Source organism: Asparagus officinalis, chromosome 7 (assembly GCF_001876935.1).
Source record: "Asparagus officinalis chromosome 7, Aspof.V1, whole genome shotgun sequence".
Taxonomy (NCBI): Eukaryota; Viridiplantae; Streptophyta; class Magnoliopsida; order Asparagales; family Asparagaceae; genus Asparagus; species Asparagus officinalis.
Genome location: NC_033800.1, coordinates 51,525,558 through 51,544,979, shown reverse-complemented (window position 1 = coordinate 51,544,979; position 19,422 = coordinate 51,525,558). Strand labels below are relative to the sequence as shown.

Genomic DNA, 19,422 nt, shown 5'->3' with positions numbered 1-19,422 from the left:
GAATTTTTGATTCAGAAACTTTTCAATCTATCTTTTACTATTTTTCGGACGTTTACATTTTGTTTAAGGTAGTATCTTAAATATTACTTTGGGGACATTTTATTCTCATAGTTGAGATTTTTGTAATCTGACCCTTATTAATGAAACACGAAGGGCTTAATTATAACTACTGTCATTTTGAAAAAAAAACATGAGATGTTTAATTATTATATANTTACGCACCCTCCCAAACATGGAGGCCCCATTTGGCAAGGGATTAAGAAAAAAGGGAAGGACAAAATTAGTTAACTCTTCAAAAGAGGTTAAAAAGAATTTAATTCCGTTTGGATTTAATAGTCAAGATGAAGGCTTTTTTTTTTGTGTTTGGCAAATAAGGAAGAGCTAAGGAGGTTAGTTGTCATAAATTTCCTAAAATTAAGATTTTTTTTTTAAGTTTCATTTTTAGTTTCTAGAGAGAGTAACTCTTAACCCTCCTTTTTAGATGGATTTGTTAGCTCTTTCAAATGAGGGGTTAAATGACTTTAACCCTTATAAAGGGTGAACTCTTTGACCAAATTAACCTGTTTGGATGGTTAAAGAGGGGTTAAACCCCTTTAACCCCTCTCTTAACCCCTTGCCAAATGGGGTCAGTGAGTGTATTTATATTTATTACAATGAATCAATTACTTAATCTTTACAAATCTATACAAGGTAACTGGTTTTCCTGTTATCTAATCTTTCCTTGGTAAGCCTTTCTTGATGTCCAACCTTTGTGAAAATAATTGTGCATATAGGAGCAATAGTATAAATTATTAAGCTAGGAATTCAATAATGAGAGGATGCTCATTATCACAGTCTATTAATGTTGACTCATAATCTGACCAAGAATTGATCTAGCTATCAATGATTATAACAACGAAACAGATTAGTGTAAGGAGTTAATTATTTGTAATTTATTTTACATTTTTATATGTTTGTTAGACTTAATATAAAACTATAATCCTGGATCCTCAACGTAACTTTGAAGATTTGGTGGTGTAATATCTGGAGGGACTTAAGGCCAGTTTGATATTGTTGTAGCTTATAATAAGTTGCATATAAAAGTAGCTCATAGAAGCAACGTAATTATATAAGCTGTTGAAAATTGTTACTTGGTAATCAAATATAAAAACCTCTTTAAAAATGGCATTTGGTACAATTGTGTTAATTATTTGTAATTTACTTCACATTTTTATATGTTTGTTAGACTTAATATAAAACTTTAATCCTGGATCCTTAACGTAACTTTGGAGATTTGGTGGTGTAATATCTGGAGGGACTTAAGGCTAGTTTGATATTGTTGTAGCTTATAATAAGTTGCATATAAAAGTAGCTTATAAAAGCAACTTAATTATATAAGCTGTTGAAAATTGTTACTTGGTAATCAAATATGAAAACCTCTTTAAAAAAGGCATTTGGTATAATTGTGCTTAATGATCGTTATTTTTAATTTATATACCAGACTCAGGTTGCTTGGTAATCAAATATAAAAACCTCTTTAAAAAGGTATTTGGTATAATTGTGCTTAATGATCGTTATTTTTAATTTATTTAATTGTGCTTAATGATCATTATTTTTAATATATATATATATATATATATATATATATATATATATATATATATATATAAAACTCAGGTTGCTTCTAAAAGCACCTCCTTAAAAGTAGAATTAGTTTTATAAGCACACTAAAAAAATTTCACCAAACACTATTATTGGTTGCTTCTTGAAAAAAATAAGTAGAAGCAATATCATACTGGCCATTAATTTAAGATGATGTTAGAGCAACCCAGGTTCAAGTCCTATTGGCCATGAATTTAAAATATTTTTTTTAAAAAATTTGACACTACTACATAAGTCCAGGCTCCCACTCATAAAGAGGCCCTGAACCGGTGGTGGCATGTTAGAATTAATATAAAACTATAATCATCGACCATCCCTAAAACTTTTAAATTTTGATTTAGTGATCAGAGGGACATAACTTTGAGATGATATCAGAGCAATCTAGGTTCAAATCTTGCTAGCAACGAATTTAATACCGATTTTAAAAAAAATTGTTACGACTAAGTGAGTTCAAGATTTCAGCCCATGAAAAAGAACTTCAGCCAACATGTGAGGGGAAGTAATAAGAAAATGAAAAAGACCCATCATGTGAGGGGAAGTAATAAGAAAATGAAAAAGACCCATCATGTGAGGGGAAGTAATAAGAAAATGAAAAAGACCAAACATGTGAGGGATTCACATGTCTGAAGAACAAAGAGCCAATTCCTTTGCCATGTTATTCACAGGACTCAATTTCCTCCTTTCATCACTTTACTTGAGTGCAGAGTACGTCAGAAGCTCGCATGATGGCATTTTTTGGCCAATAACAATTGCAACACCACACTGCAGTAAATTTATTTGACCTCCAGCTATGAGTTGGTGAACCAATTAAAGTCGTGCATTCAAATCTAAGCTCTACACACAAGCTTTTGATTCTCTATTTATACAATCACCAACCAAGGGAAGAAGAGTAAGGGCAATAGAATCACATTTGTTAATCCTATTAATCCTATTCATGATTTTTCTTTAAGCTTCGTTAAACAAGTGTTCAACAAATCAGACTTCTGCCTTTGGGAACATAGATTTGGGCCCAAGATTTAAAATCCAGGGTATTTCAAATCCAATTCTCTAGTTTGGATTTTAAGTTGGGCTAACATTTCAAATCAAATTATTTTAGAGAGATGGATTTGAAAGCTCAAATACATGTATTTCAAATTCCATAATTCCCCTTGGTATTTATCAAACCCCGACTAGCCTCGCTTCTTTCTCTCGTTTCCAAGTCCCGATCTCTTCTCTCTCGACACAGGTAACCTCTATCTCTCCTCTCTCTCTCTCTCTCTCTCTCTCCCTCTCTCTCCTCCCTCCCCCTCCCCCTCTCCCCCTCTCCTCTCCCCCTATCGTCTAAACCCTTGATCGGATCTAGGGTTTAGGTCTCCCCTTTCTTCTCTCTCTCCCCTTTCCATCGAAACCTTAGATCTGATCAAGGTTTAGATCGTTCATGGTCATTTATGTTATTTGAACAATATTTTTAACCGATTATTTTTAATTTTTTGATGATTTCATTATGAATGCAATAAGGTTTGGTGATTTTGATGGATTCTTAGCTAATGCGAGCAAAGAGTGCATTTCTCATCACAAATGTACAATTTTTTTATTTTATTGAGAATTTTGTTCTTTTTATTTTATTGTGATTTTAATTTACTTTTAGATGAATTAACAAAGTACATGCAAAACTTATCATGGTCTCTTACTGCATTTACATATGTCATAAAGTATATCTATTTATCTGTTTTATTGGTTTGTCATCCATTAGTTATTGTGCTTGTATAATTAAATGACATTTCGTCGCAAATAACTTCTTCTCTTGGCTACTGATATAAGGCCTCTAGTTTTATGTATCCTCTTCTCTAGTTAAACTATATTACCGACTACTACCCGTTGCATTTTGTGATATTAGAGCCAGAGAAAGTAGTTCTTACTATATCAGTCCCTAGTCTTATTGCGGAAGTTCCAGAATTGTCTTTGGTATTTATCAATCCCCTGACAAGGCTCTCTTGTGTTTACCTCTTCATGGCATGAGGGCTGTCATGAGTTTATACTTGGATTGTTTGGTAGTAATTACACTGTACACTACCATATTGTTTTCTTAATTTAATCTACAATGAGTATGATATTGGAGTTTTGACCTTTGAAGCATCTTCTAACTTTTATACATAGTTACAAACATCACCATAACACCAACATATATATCTTTTCAGTTCTTTATCTCTAATGGTTCGGTCAAGGTATTTTTTCAGGTTCTGAATCTACTTCCATAGAAATTTTTTTCTTGTTTACTGATTCGTACACGTAGTTATACAAAGCATGCCTTGCAGTTTATCTTAATTTAATGTTCACAGGATTAAAACACAAAGCCACTTAGCCACATGTTGTGGGATAAACAAATTCATTTGTAACTAAAATTTATGTCTATATTCATTGCGTTCTAGTGGTGGTGGGGATTAAGTACTTAAGTTAGCCTTACATTGTTTTATTTCAGGCGATCATTGATCCCTGAGTAGCTAAAAAAATATTTTTCTATAAGCAGTGACGAAATTGAGGCCTATAGTAGAACTTTTTCATTGATAGTCTATATGGGTTTGTTTCTTTCCTCTTATTGAATGAAAACCTATATATAACAACTGCATTATTTCGCAAATAAGAAAAGTTTTGCTCTCAAATATGAGAGCTAACCTCTCATTTCTATATCTTGAGTTATTTTTTCTTAGGACTCCATTAACTTTGCATCCTGCTAAATATACATTCAGGATGTATGTTTAATCTGCTTGCATGTTCAACTTTTAATATGATAGGTTAAAAATGATAAATGATGGAAAGGATTCAATAATCCAACATAAACGTACAAGGAAAGAATTTGATAGGAGAGAGGAGGAGGAGGAAATTATTATGGTAGTGATCAGTTTTATAGTTGCTGTCATTGGTGCTTGGTTCTATACAAAGCACATGTTAAAGGAGAGTTCAAGAATACACGAAGAAGAGGATGAAAGGACATACCTTAGAAAGTCTTGGACTCGAACTCTTATTGCAATGCAAATAACTATGTTAAACAATTAAGAATAAATCCTCAAGCGTTTAAGAGGTTATGTGATGTTCTATGTACTAGAGGAGGATTAGTAGCATCAAGAAATATCACGATTGAAGAAAATTGTCGCTATGTTTTTGCATATTTTAGCTCATAATGTAAAAAATAGGACAAGCAAAACAGATTTTTATCATTCGAATGAAACAGTTAGTCGACAGTTCCACAAAGTACTTCAAGCAGTCATGAAGATAGGAAGCCTCTATATTGGACAAGAATAATGAGAGAGACATGGAGAAGTGGAAACGGTTTGAGGTAACTATGGCTTCTTTTATTAAGATTTTCATGTTTAATACTTTTTTTTATAGAACTAATTATAAGGTTGTGTAATTTTAAGATGCTATCAGGGCACTTGATGGGACTCATATCCAATTAACTATTCCTTTGGAAGACCAAAGTAGATATCGAAATAGAAAAGGAGAGACCAGTACAAATGTACTTGGTGTTTGTGATGCTAATTTGAGATTTTCATATGTGCTACAAGGTTGGGAGAGTTCAACTTTAGATTCTCGTGTTTTGCGTGATGATTTGCGCCAGCCCAATGGCTTAAAACTTTCCTCAAGTAGGAATATGATTTTTTAAATTATTATATATGTATTGCTTTCTAGTTTTTACATTGTTGTTGTAGGCGTCTAAAAATACCTATAAGTATCCACAAACAGCTCCAGATAGAGAGAAGGTTATGAACGCCATTATCTAAGTCTAAGAGGATTATCCAACGCCGATGAACACATGAAGCGAAGCGGCGAACCAAATAACATGTGCGCTCACCGGCCACCTCCAAGTGGCCCATGTACTCACCAGCCACCTCCAAGTGGCCCGCGTGCTCATCGGCCAGCTAAACAGCGAACCAAGAGGCCTCACGCCTGTCGGCCACTGTCAAGCTATCCATGCGTTCGCGAAACGAATCGGGAAAGTGTACAAGTCAACGAAATGACGAAATACGCGTAACGACGGAACAAGTCAAAACCCGAAAAACCAATAAAAGCCGTTGGCGGCCGAGTCACATCAAAACAACTTGGCCGAACCAGTGGTTCGGCCCAAAGCCAGATCACCAGAAGGTGACTCGGTGGCCGAGCCACCAGGTGACAGTTCGGCCAGAAATGTGATTTTTTGGTTTTGACGATTTTTCTTGGGATTTGTTTGTTCCTGAACGTTCCAACCGATCTGATACTATGGTTATTCAGTTCTTAACTGAAGATAGAGAAGAATCCCTTGTTCTTATCCAAATACCCACTCCCGAAGCTTATAAATAGAAGCTCGGGTGCTCATTCAAAAGGAGAGGAGATCAAGAGGACGAAGTGCTGCCGAATTGGAGAGTGGAGCCACGAATTTACAGCAAGGGTTAGCAGATCTTAGCTATCTCCTGTGCATAAAGAGTGGAGTTCGATAGATCTGAGACTCGTCCCCTATTCCTCCGGATTTAAGCTTGGTCTTAAATCCCGAGAAGAGCCGTGATTTTGCTTAGTCAAAATCACCGCTACTACAATTACTTCCTTTGTGAAGTGAGAGCATTAATTATCCAACTTCTGCTAACCGGATCTGATCCACGGCGGTCCACGGATATTAACGTCCCTGGCACAGGCAAAGAACCCACACAAGCAGCGGGTGATAAACGTCCGTTGCGCTGTTTGACAACAGTTGTAATCTTTATTTTTCATTCTTATAAAAATATCAACTTTTCTTTTCGTTTGAGTTTATTGTAATGACCAAAGTTGTAATAGATTCGATGACAATGAAAACATCAACTTTTGACCCAAACACAAGGGTTAGCAGATCTTAGCGATCTCATGTGCATAAAGAGTGGAGTTCGATAGATTTGAGACTCGTCCCCTATTTCTCCGGATTTAAGCTTGGTCTTAAATCCCGAGAAGAGCCGTGATTTTGCTTAGTCAAAATCACCGCTACTGCAATTACTTCCTTTGTGAAGTGAGAGCATTGATTATCCAACTTCTGCTAACCGGATCTGATCCACGGCGGTTCACGGATATTAACATCCCCGACACAGGCAATGAACCCACACAAGCAGCGGGTGATAAACGTTTGTTGTGCTGTTTGACAAGAGTTGTAATCTTTATTTTTCATTGTGTAAAGAAGATCTTATGAAAAGATCAACTTTTCTTTTCGTTTGAGTTTATTGTAATGACCAAAGTTGTAATAGATTCGATGACAATGAAAACATCAACTTTTGACCCAAACAAGCTGGCGACCACAGTGGGAGCCAACAGCTTCGCTGCCGAAGCTGTCGTGTCGTAACCACAAATCCAGATCCCGGTTTACGAAGAGGTCGAGTACGAGTTCGACCAACTGAAATTCGAGGAGTATCTGTCGTCCTCCTCCTCCAGATCCTCCGCCCCTCGCAAGCGCAGGAAGATCAAGGCCCCCGTTGCCGCTGCAACCCCGCCTTGTAATGCCCCTTTGTCCTCCAATGAACCCGGATCTACAGATCTGGACCTTTCCTCCACCAAGGAGTTAATTACAGAAGGCACGCCAACCCTATCAAAGAGGGCACACCAAAGACAACGCCAACGACTTGCGCGTCGACTCGATAAGGCTTTGGAGCCGGTTGACGGGATTCTCTACGAAGCGGATCTGAAGTCCAGAAGGTGCAAACCCCTTCAGCAGCAAATGAATGGCGTATCCTCCAAGCCAACAGTGAATAAATGGATCCAAGTCAAACGGACCCGCTCAACCCTCAAGGAGCGCATTCAGAAGCGTCATGCCTTGGTTGCGCACGCACAGATCCTCGTGCGAGAAGCACAGAAGCTGAAGCGGAAAGAAGTGGTCAAGAAGCCACCAAGATCACGCCGAGTCTGGAGGCCAAAGTCCAAATCGGCATAAAAAATAACCCAAACGGTGCCTGAAGGCATCGGAGAAACAAGAAGACTAATTGGTGGCTCGGCCAAATTCAAACCACCAAATGGTGGCTCGGCCAAGCTCAAACCACCAAATGGTGGCTCGGCCAAATTCAAACCACCAAATGGTGGCTCGGTCAAAGTCAAAGGCCAAAGTCAAACCACCAAACGGTGGTTTGAGCAAAACTCAGACTGGTTTGGTCCGTTTCACTGCTGATTCACTTCCTACAGTCCCGTCTGAGTTTCTGACGGCCCCTATTCATGTCCCGATGAATTCTACACTCCCAGTGATACCTCACGACCATGGAGACTTATCCTGTTTCAAGATGAGGATGACGGATCGCCTGAGTCCTTTGCACGAGGATCGAGGCAAGGTTCCGATCAAAGAACGCTTGAGTCTGGTGACTGAACCCCGGGCAATCACTCGAGCTGGGGGTCGCACACGCCCTCGCAACAAGTCAGGGCCTTTCTATAATGGGAAAACCCCTGCAATTGATCGTCTCGGACGGCAAATTGAAGACCAAGAGCCCGTCAAAAGCTCGCACTCCCAAAAGCGTGGCTCCAAACGCGTGACTCTTAAGAACGCCAATAAGACAGCAAGCTCTCAGAAGGAAACGTGTTCGTCAGACGACGACGTTATACCTGAGAAATCATGCCAACTAGTGATAGGTTACTCCGGTCTTCAGACCGATGAGTTGTACTATCAGGCTGGGGGTACGAACACATTTCGAAAGAGAAGTACCAAAGAAACAGACTCTCATTGTCCGTGCATAAACATTATCAGGGCAGTTTTATCGGCATGTAGCTGCCCCAAGGCCGCTCCGCGGAGAGTCTCGGTATTCGAGAGGATCTCTAACGGAATAGCCAAGCCCAGACCAAAGCGTCTCCGTAAAGAGCGATCGGCTGTTCAAGGTGACGAACTCCCGGAAGTCACAATAAATATGGCTGATAAAGGAAAGTCAATTCGACCTTCTAGCTCTGACCCGCTTATATCGCATCGTCTAACCCGGTTGCGATTGGGAACTATTAGACAAAGGGATTATCTGAGAATGCAGAGGGGATTATCCTCCGATGATGAAGTATCAGATGCCAACTCTGCAGTCGCTTCTGACCAAACGGTGTCTAGCCCAGGACAATCGCACGAGGCATTCATGGTCAACACCGAGCAAATCGCCAAAATTCTCGAGGATGCTCTAACCAAACAGAAAGAGGCATTCAAGATCGAAATGGAAATGACTATGCTACGAATGAGGGAAGAGCATGACCAACAAATTCGGGCTCTGTCCAATCAGTTCAGGGAATCCAGCCATCGTAACCTTGCTCACCAAGTAGGTAGCGATTCAGATGTGGATGAACGTCTCGATACTGAGAACCCTCCCCTTGACCAAAACGCTAGGGGTGGTCCTACCAATAATGACAACACTGGGGGTGGCCCTGTTATTCCTCTTAAGAATCGTCCAAGCCACAATACGAGCGAGGATGAGAAAATGAAAGATCTCGAAAGCAAAATCAACGCTCTGATGTCTACTTGAGAGGTGAAAAGGACCGGTATTCCGTGTCCATATCCGAGAGAGTGGGATTCGATCCCGTATCCGACGAAGTTTAACCTGATCAACTTCACACTGTTTGATGGGAAGGGTTCGTCCACTCAGCATTTGATCTACTTCAAGTTCCACTTGGGCATGATCTCCGGCAATGAAGCTTTGATGGTTCGGCCATTCGTCGGTACCCTTCGGGGGTCGGCCTTTGATTGGTATCGTCATCTCAAGCCCGGAAGTATTAACAACTAGGACGATATGGAGAGGTCATTCCTCGGCAATTTCTTTGATGACGATGACGAGGTATCCATCAGGACACTTTTTGATGAGAAGCAAGAAGACGACGAGACAGTCGACGACTTCGTCAAGCGCTTCCAGAATAAAGCAATGAACTGCCGAAATCTGATCACGGAGGACTTCATCCTCCAGACATATCATAATAACCTATTGAGATATTAGAAGTTATGGGAGTCGCACCGTCCAACACATGGAAAGAGTTGAAGATGCGTGGAGAGCGGGCCGAACGCTTCCTCCGAAGGAAGAAGGCCGAGAGGAGCCAACCGACGGCTAATCTTCCAAATTCGAACTTCGCCTCCCGTGGTAAGGGGAAACACCTGCAGCAGTTGTGGACGTTAATCAAAAGTCACAACAGCAATCCCGAAGGCAGTAAAAGACTTCGGACCCGAGACTCCAAAAAGAGTATTCCTTTAAGGACGAAGACGTTCCAGCCATCTTCGAATCCCTCCTTGAAAACAACAAGATCAAGCTACCACCTATCACAAATCAGGAGGAGGCTGACAATACTACGGATTCAAAGTACTGTGCGTACCACAAGAGGGTCCTTCATCCCACCAAGGATTGCTTTGCTCTCAAGAATAACATCCAAACCTTGGATGAAGCCGGCGTTATATCGCTCAATTAAATCGAATAAAGACTCCGATAAGTATAAGAGTATAAACTGCTCATTCCTACACTCCGAAGAGTATACAAGTATAAACTGTTTCTCAATCCTCCAACCGGTATACGAGGTTAAATTGCTCCCTAAAACTCCAACTGGTATATAAGTCTAAACTGTTTCCTTTCTTTCACGGGAAGTTCTTGGAGAATTTTTACATGTAATATTCTTAAGGATAGCCCGGTCATGTAACTCAATATAATGTTAGACCCAGTTTCGCGAAGGAAACTGGGGGTGGATGATTTATGTAACGGAAAGTTCCGGAAGAATGCTACATGTAATTTTTTTTAGGGATAACCCGATCGTTACAAACAAAGTGATAAACACTAAACCCCCAATGTGATTTCTGAATACTCTTTTGTTGACAACTCACGGTCTTCCACCACAACATCTCCCACCGATCAGACTAATTGACGGTGGGACCACCAAAATTCTTTCCTGTTTAATTCATTCAAACTTTCTCTATGTTCGTGCACTCAACACTTTTATGGTTAGAGTCCGGATATAATGCTTAGAACTTTGATCTGTCAATCCTTGACGAATTGTCAAACCCCTTCGTGTTAAGTCCTTGTCACTTGACACCAAGAACCCCTATCGAGTAATTTGTACAGGTCAACACTCCCACTGTGATTTGTACTCCCACTCTCACTGTCCACTTGGTCAAACCTTCATACAGTTAGGACCACAGCCAAAATCTCCTCTCGATTCCTTCCATGAACGAGAGGTCCACTTTCAAATCGAGTGATCAAACCTTCCTACAGTTAGGATCACCTCAAACTCCCGCTTGGTTAAACCTTCCTACAGTAAGGACCAAAACCACAATTCACTCTCGATAAACGAGAAATTCACCTTTAGTTCGGTAATCAAACCTTCTGACAGTTAAGATTATCCAAATTTTTCGATTCTCGGAGTGAAGATCCCAATCCTAGTTTCGCCTTTCCGGATTCTGGGGTGGAGATCCCACCTCAAGTCTCCTTTCCAACTGGAGATAGAATATAAAATTCTTCCTCTTCAGCTTGGGGTGGAGATCCCACCTCAAGTCTCCTTTCCAACTGGAGATAGAATATAAAATTCTTCCTCTTCAGCTTTGGGAGATAGAATATAAAATTCTTCAGTGTTGGGAGATAGAATATAAAATTCTTCCTCTCCCGCATCGGGTTCGTCTTTGCCCCAGGAGAAGACACCACATTTCCAAACTCCTAAAATCCGTGCTTCACATGTATGGAGAATTTTATCCCGAATTCTGAGTAGGGATAAGTCAAATCCTAACACATGTTGCCGGTTTAGCCTTTCACCGATTGAAAAAGATACCAGAATACCAGTCTGGGGTATTTTATCCCGAAGCCTAAGTAGGGATAAGTCAGCGCTTAACCCGTGCTGCTGGGTGGTTCGTTCCCGTGAAAACGACCGAGTCTACGTATTCAACATCGTAGCAACAAAAATCCATGCCTTTTATGCATAGGGAATTTTATCCCGAATCCTGAGTAGGGATAAGTCAACGCCTAACACGCGTTGCCGGTTTAGTCTTTCATCGATTGAAAAAGACACCAGAATACCAGTCTGGGGTATTTTATCCCGAAGCCTAAGTAGGGATAAGTCAGCGCTTAACCCGTGCTGCTGGGTGGTTCGTCCCCGTGAAAATGACCGAGTCTACGTATTCAACATCGTAGCAACAAAAATCCATGCCTTTTATGCATAGGGAATTTTATCCCGAATCCTGAGTAGGGATAAGTCAACGCCTAACACGCGTTATCGGTTTAGTCTTTCACCGTTTGAAGAAGACACCAGAATCCGAATCTGGGGACTTTTATCCCGAAGCCTAAGTAGGGATAGGTCAGCGTCTAACACACGTTGCCGGGTAGACTATTCCCGTAACAATGGCGAAGTCTACGTATTCAATATCGTAGCATCAAGTCTAAGGGAGTTCATTCCTTTAGCACAACGTCACATAAGTCAGCGCCTAACACGCGTTGCCGGGTAGTCTATTCCCGTGAGAAAGACGAAGTCTACATATTCAATATTGTAGCACTAAAAGAGTTAACTCTTTTAGCATAACGTTACATGCGAAACGGACTTAAACAATCCGCATGCAAGCCCGATTCAAACGGTAATCGGTAAAGGCACCTCAAATCCGTTGAAGGCTGAGAATTTGCCAAAAAATCCTAAGTCAGCGTCTAACACGCGTTGCCGGGTAGTCTATTCCCGTGAGAAAGACAAAGTCTACGTATTCAATATCGTAGCACTAAAAGAATTAACTCTTTTAGCACAACGTTATGTGCAGAACGGGTCTAAACAATCTGCATGCTAGCCCGACTCAAACGGTAGTCGGTAAAGGCTAATCAAACCCGTTGATGGCTGAGGGTTTGCCAAAAATCCTATAAATATGAGAGTCATTAACGCATCAGCTTCATTAGTTGGTCTCGTGACTTGAGTATCCAACAGCTTTGGGATAAGATCCATATCTGCAAACGAAACAACTTTCATAGTTGGTCCTGCAGCCCTAAAATTTGGGATCGTCACGCTCCAATGCCTTAAGAGCTTAAACTGTGTAGACTCCAGCAAACATACGAGTATAAACTGTGTTAACGCCGGTCAACGCATTACAACGAAGATAATCAGTTCAAAGTTAACTCAATGATACAAGCCAAAACTAACTCACCAATTTTGATTTAAGATTTCGACAACGGTCAGACGATAAACGCAGCACCGAGAGTACTTCATCTATTCGACAAAACACTGGATAGATTGAAGGCTGAAGAAGTTAAGAATTAAAGCAGTTCACAGGTCCTTTCACACCGAATGAAGGTTGAGCCTATCACATCCAAAGCATTCCAGACTCCCTTATGAAAGAATGAGTCTGAAATACTTTGGAGGGGGTATCTATAGACGTCTAAAAATGCCTATAAGTATCCACACACAGGTCGAGATAGAGAGAAGGTTATGAATGTCATTATCTAAGTCTAAGAGGATTATCCAACGCTGATGAACACATGAAGCGAAACGGCGAACCAAATAACATGTGCGCTCACCGGCCACCTCCAAGTGACCCATGTACTCACCAGCCACCAAATGGTCGAACCAAGTGGCTCGCACGCTCATCGGCCACCAAAACAGCGTACAGATCAACGAAACGACGAAATACGCGTAACGACGGAACAAGTCAAAACCCGAAAAACCAATAAAATCCGCTAGCGGCCGAGTCACATCAAAACGACTCGGCCGAACCAGTGGTTCGGCCCAAAGCCAGATCACCAGAAGGTGACTCGGCGACCGAGCCACCAAATGGTGGCTCGGCCAAAACTGAGCCACCAAATGGTGGCCCGGCCAGGCCGAGCCACCAGGTGACAGTTCGGTCAGAAATGTGATTTTTCGGTTTTGACGGTTTTCTTGGGATTTGTTTGTTCCTGAACGTTCCAACCGATCTGATACTATGGTTATTCAGTTCTCAATTGAAGATAGAGAAGAATCTCTTGTTCTTATCCAAATACCCACTCCCGAAGCTTATAAATAGAAGCTCGGGTGCTCATTCAAAAGGAGAAGAGATCAAGAGGACGAAGTGCTGCCGAATTGGAGAGTGGAGCCACGAATTTACAGCAAGGGTTAGCAGATCTTAGCGATCTCCTGCGCATAAAGAGTGGAGTTCGAGAGATCTGAGACCCGTCCCCTATTCCTTCGGATTTAAGCTTGGTCTTAAATCCCGAGAAGAGCCGTGATTTTGCTTAGTCAAAATCACCGCTACTGTAATTACTTCCTTTGTGAAGTGAGAGCATTGATTATCCAACTTCTGCTAACCGGATCTGATCCACGGCGGTCCATGGATATTAACGTCCCCGACATAGGCAAAGAACACACACAAGCAGCGGATGATAAACGTCCGTTGTGCTGTTTGACAAGAGTTGTAATCTTTATTTTTCATTGTGTAAAGAAGATCTTAAAAAAGGATCAACTTTTCTTTTCGTTTGAGTTTATTGTAATGACCAAAGTTGTAATAGATTCGATGACAATGAAAAGTTTATTGTAATGACCAAAGTTGTAATAGATTCGATGACAATGAAAACATCAACTTTTGACCCAAACACAAGGGTTAGCAGATCTTAGAGTTGTAATAGATTCGATGACAATGAAAACATCAACTTTTGACCCAAACACAAGGGTTAGCAGATCTTAGTGATCTCCTGTGCATAAAGAGTGGAGTTCGATAGATCTGAGACTCGTCCCCTATTCCTCTGGATTTAAGCTTGGTCTTAAATCCCGAGAAGAGCCGTGATTTTGCTTAGTCAAAATCACTGCTACTGTAATTACTTTCTTTGTGAAGTGAGAGCATTGATTATCCAACTTCTGCTAACCGGATCTGATCCACGGTGGTCCACGGATATTAACGTCCCCGGCACAGGTAAAGAACCCACACAAGCAGCGAGTGATAAACGTCCGTTGCGCTGTTTGACAAGAGTTGTAATCTTTATTTTTCATTGTGTAAAAAGATCTTATAAAAAGATCAACTTTTCTTTTCGTTTGAGTTTATTGTAATGACCAAAGTTGTAATAGATTCGATGACAATGAAAACATCAACTTTTGACCCAAACAGTTGTGACTAAAGATTTTGATTTTGTAGATAAATACTTTCTTGTGGATACTGGGTATACAAATGGGTCAGAGTTTTTGGCACCTTATAGAGGGACTCGCTATCATATAAAGTCTTGGAGAGAAAATGGTCCAAGAAACTACAAGGAGTTATTTAACCAACGTCATTTCTCTACTAGAAACACAATTAAGAGGGTATTCGGATTGCTAAAAAAGCGATGAGCTATATTACGGACAGCTAGCTTTTATAGTGTTAAGACTCAAATTAGGATCATTAATGCATATTGTATTCTTCCCAACTTTTTACGTGAAGAGATGAATGAAGACGACTTGTTGAATGATATGGATCGAGAATTAGAATATGCTCCTGTTTTAGAAATTGAGAATGTAGATGAGGAGCGTATCACCACTATAAGAGTTACAGATGAATGGAGCAACTTTAGAGATGATTTAGCTATGCAAATGTGGGATGAATACTGACTTTGAGATACTTTAGTAGTTGATTTTAGCTATGAAAATGAGGGTGACAAGTATGAAGATGTTGTTGACTGGTTGTGTTCTACTTGTCTTGTCTATTTCTAAGTTGTCTGCATGTTACAAATGTGAGAAAAATACATACTATGTGAGCTTAAAAATGGTTAAAATTTTTTTTGGTGTCAGTTTGTACTATATTGAATTTTCCAGTCAAAAGTAGTATATGTCTATGACTTATCTTGGATCTATCAATACCCAATATTTATTCCATAATGCAGCATTATAGTTTACAAGTATATTTTTGTAAATTTTGCAGTCACTCTGAAATTAAGCAATGAATCTCTTCGACGCTTGCTTAGGACTCCAGGTTCACAAAGAAAAAAGTTTGAACAAGTAACGTGTTTATACAAATATTTTCTGGGAACATAATTTTGGTGCTGTAAATATATACTCATTTATTGGAAGTTGAATTTTTTATTCATGGATTTGCATGTTCTCGTTGTTACTTGGATCGTGCATAGATCTTCTTGTCCATGGTTATCGTGCTTGTTGTGTAGCTTAGAATTATATTTCATAAGCTAGCGTCAATACGTTACTCTTAGCTAAGGCTACTTCTATAATCATCAACAAAAATTGCTAGATGTTTTTTTCTTCCTATCTAGATGATGTTTGGTATACATTTAAAGTCAAACATGGTGGGTATTATATGGGATTAAGCATAATGTGTCATTTGTCCTATTTGATGTCAACTCTTCCAAGGGGCATGTTTTGGAAAAGAAATTGTTAAGCTTGATCTGATTCATACATTCCGAAAGTTCTCAGTTGTCTGATGCCTAGGATGTTTTCTTATTTTATAAGTAGAATTTACTCCTTATCTTACTATGATAAATACATCCTGGTCATTATCTGCATTCCTTTTTCCGGTTATCATGATTTGCTAATTCTTTATTACTCATTCTATGTCATTCACTTTGGTATGTATTAGGATGATAAAGAAAGGGAAACAAATTGCATCTCAGTCAAGATTATATATTGTTTGGAATCGTGATATGGACTCAGTTTTAGCTAATGTGTTGTTCGATTAATGAACCAAGGACTAAAAATCAACGGTACTTGGAAGCCTCAAGTGTATCAAGCTGCGGTTGATGTACTAAAATCATTTAATAGCAATTTGAACAAAGATAACGTGAAGAATTGACTCAAATTTTTGAAAATACATTATAATATTATCTATGACATAAAAAATAGAAGTGGTTTGACGTGGTGGGATGTTGAGAAGAAAATGGTGATTATACCCGCTAGTGAGCAAAAAGTATGGAGTGATAATGTTACGGTAATATTGCACTTTATACTTATTAATTTGAATTATTAGTTCGTTACATATATCTAAAAATATTTGTGAATATTCTTATATTGCAGCCTAATCCAGATGCAAAAGGCTACCAGAATCGTTTGATTGAAAATTAGGATGATATTATGGTGTTATGTGCAAAAACTAGAGCCAATGGTGAAGGTACAAAAATCTTTGAAGAGTCTGCTAACGCAATACAACATGAGGAATCTGAGGCACAATCTGAAACAAACAAAGGTGGAAGCTCTTCAAGGAAATATCTTCCTAGAGCATCAACTAGTAGTGAGACAAGTTCAAAGAAATAAAAGAAGGGGAATAAAATGGTTGATTCACTTGCAGTGATGATAACTTCTATGAGTGAGTATTTCAATGAGAGAAAGAAGGAAGTAGTAAGAAAACCACCAACCTGAGAGGAGATACATCAGTGGTCTCAAAAATACCCAACTTAAGTTGTATTCAAGTGTTCAATGCATTTGAGAAGATAATGGATAGCAACCCGTAAAAGTTTTATTTGTTGAAGTCACTTCCTNTGATGAAAAAAGAGATTTTATTCTTTTTAGTCTTAAGAAGTAGTTTCTAGTTGGATGACAAGAACCCCCAAATCTTTTAACTCATTTGAGTAAGTTCTCTCTTGGATTTCTTTTTTAGGGCATATTTAACTCTCATTATTTTGTCATTTATGTTAGGATGCACACTTATAGTTGTGATTTGCCATTGTAGTAGATATTATTTCTGTTTTTAGAGCGTATTTTGTTTCATGAACTAATTGATGCTAAATTTTTTAATGTAGGATCCAATAAGTTCTTCGATACATGAGTTGGAAGCATAGGAGAAAAATGAGGAGAAGACTTTGAAGGATAAATATACGATTATTGTTATGGTTTCTTTTAGTAGTTTATGGTGTGTTAATTTAGCTTGTTGTAGAAAATCATGATTATCTACCACCTATAGTACATTGTGTTTAAATGAAGACTTATTATGTAGCCTAGAGCTTCTTATGTGGATTGTTCGCTATACTCTTTTGTGTCTTCAAGTCTTTTATCATGGCTAATTTTTAAAGCAGTACTCTTGTTATTTTGCAGACTAAAGGTCAATATGGTAGTGGATAAAACCATGAAAAAAAATGTTATTATGATGAATATTTTGGACATTATTATTATTATTTGTATTCTCTCATATCGATTCATGAAGAATGAGATGTTTGCATGAGTATTTATAATTGCTATCGAGGTGATCAATTTTGGTTTTGAATCACTTCTCAAAGTTTTATTTGTGCATGACAGGTCCTTCCTTTTAAAAAGGCTTGGGCTCAGTAGCATGATACTCAGATATATTAACTATGTGTATATCATAAATTGTTCACAGAATAGTTCTCCTTATCTTTGAAATCCAAGTTCATATATAATAAAGTGTATCCAAACACTATATTTCAAATCTTTGATTTTAAATCCTTGCATTTTGTAAAGACATCCAAACAAAAGATTCTATCAAATCATGAATTTAAAATCCTAAATTTAAAATCATTTAATTTTAAATCAACATTCCAAGTCCAAATCTTAGTTCCCAAATGCAGCCTATAATATGTATGGATGGTAGCTGGTATAGCACATTTACAAATTGATGCTTTGTTCAGTGCAATCAAATCTCCTTGTTAGACAATAGTCATGGTGTTGAAAAACAGGATTTTATCCTCCTTTATGTAATCTTATCAATGTTATAGCTTGAGTAATTATTCGAGGCAAAGAAACTACCTAAGGTACCGTTTGGCAAAGGGTTAAGTGAGGGGTTAAGGAGACTTAACCCCTTCTTAACCTGCCAAACACAACAAATCTATATAAGGGTTAAAGTGAGTTAACCCTCCATAATTTGCCAAACATAAAAAATATAGAAGGGTTAAGTTAACCCCTCTAGAGGGGTTAAAATAAGTTAACCCCTCAAAATGAGGGGTTTACTAATACTCCTATTTAGATGGAATAAGAGTTAACCCTTCTAATTATAAAGAAAATAGTCAAAATTATTGTTATTCCCAAACACTAAAACTAATCATAAGGGCTAAAATAAAACTTATTTAACGGGTTAATAATTTAGTCATTCGGATTATGAAATGGGCTAAGTACATTAATCATTTTCTTTAACCCCTCTTCATTAATCATTTGCCAAACGGGGCCTAAATGATTACAATAGCATAACACAGTTTGTTAGTAGGAAATTATTAGTTAGTTTATCAAAAATTTCATATTCCTACACTTCATTTAGGTATGTCATTGAGGATGTAAAGTGTGATGTAACATTTGATGTAGTACTACATGCTGGTATAATTCAATACCCTCTCCTTGTTTAAATATTCCTCACTTGATAATGTGGACGTACATGACTATTTATCAATAAAATTGGCCCATCAAATGATTACTTGAGCGAAATAGATTAGTGGAAGGAGTTTAGTATTGAAACCTATCTCCGAGGAATATGTGAACTTAGTAGTTGTTCTTATCGGCATTAAGCATTTATTTTTGGAATTTGTGAACTAATAGTAGCTTCTTAAGCTTCACATCTAGAATGAAGATGTACTTCATCTATATTGAATGTTTTGAAGGCATTGAATACTATTCATGAGTACCGTATTATTTAAAAGCATGGTACTGTTCACAAGAGTGGTTATTATTTACGAGTATGGTTACTGTTTATAAATATGGTTACTGTTCACGTGAAATAGTAGAAGTCAATGTTCATGATAGAAGCAATAACAATGAAGTTCGAGATTGAGTAATTCAACGGGAGTAATTTCTCACTGTGGAAGTTAAAGATAAAAGCTATTTTGAGAAAAGATAATTGTCTAGCGGCCATCGATATAAGGCCAGATGACATCATAGATGATAAGAAGTGGAATGAGATGGACGAAAATGCTATTACAAATCTTCATCTGGCGTTAGCAGATAGGGTGATGTCAATTATAGAAGAGAAGAAGATAG

General features: G+C 38.5%; 1 long non-coding RNA gene across 1 annotated transcript; it reads left to right on the top strand.

Annotated features, from left to right (window-relative positions):
- LOC109850466 lies at positions 2,354 to 17,515 on the top strand. Its single transcript, XR_002249444.1, has 2 exons — positions 2,354 to 2,866; positions 16,522 to 17,515. It is a non-coding gene; the product is annotated as an uncharacterized LOC109850466 (long non-coding RNA).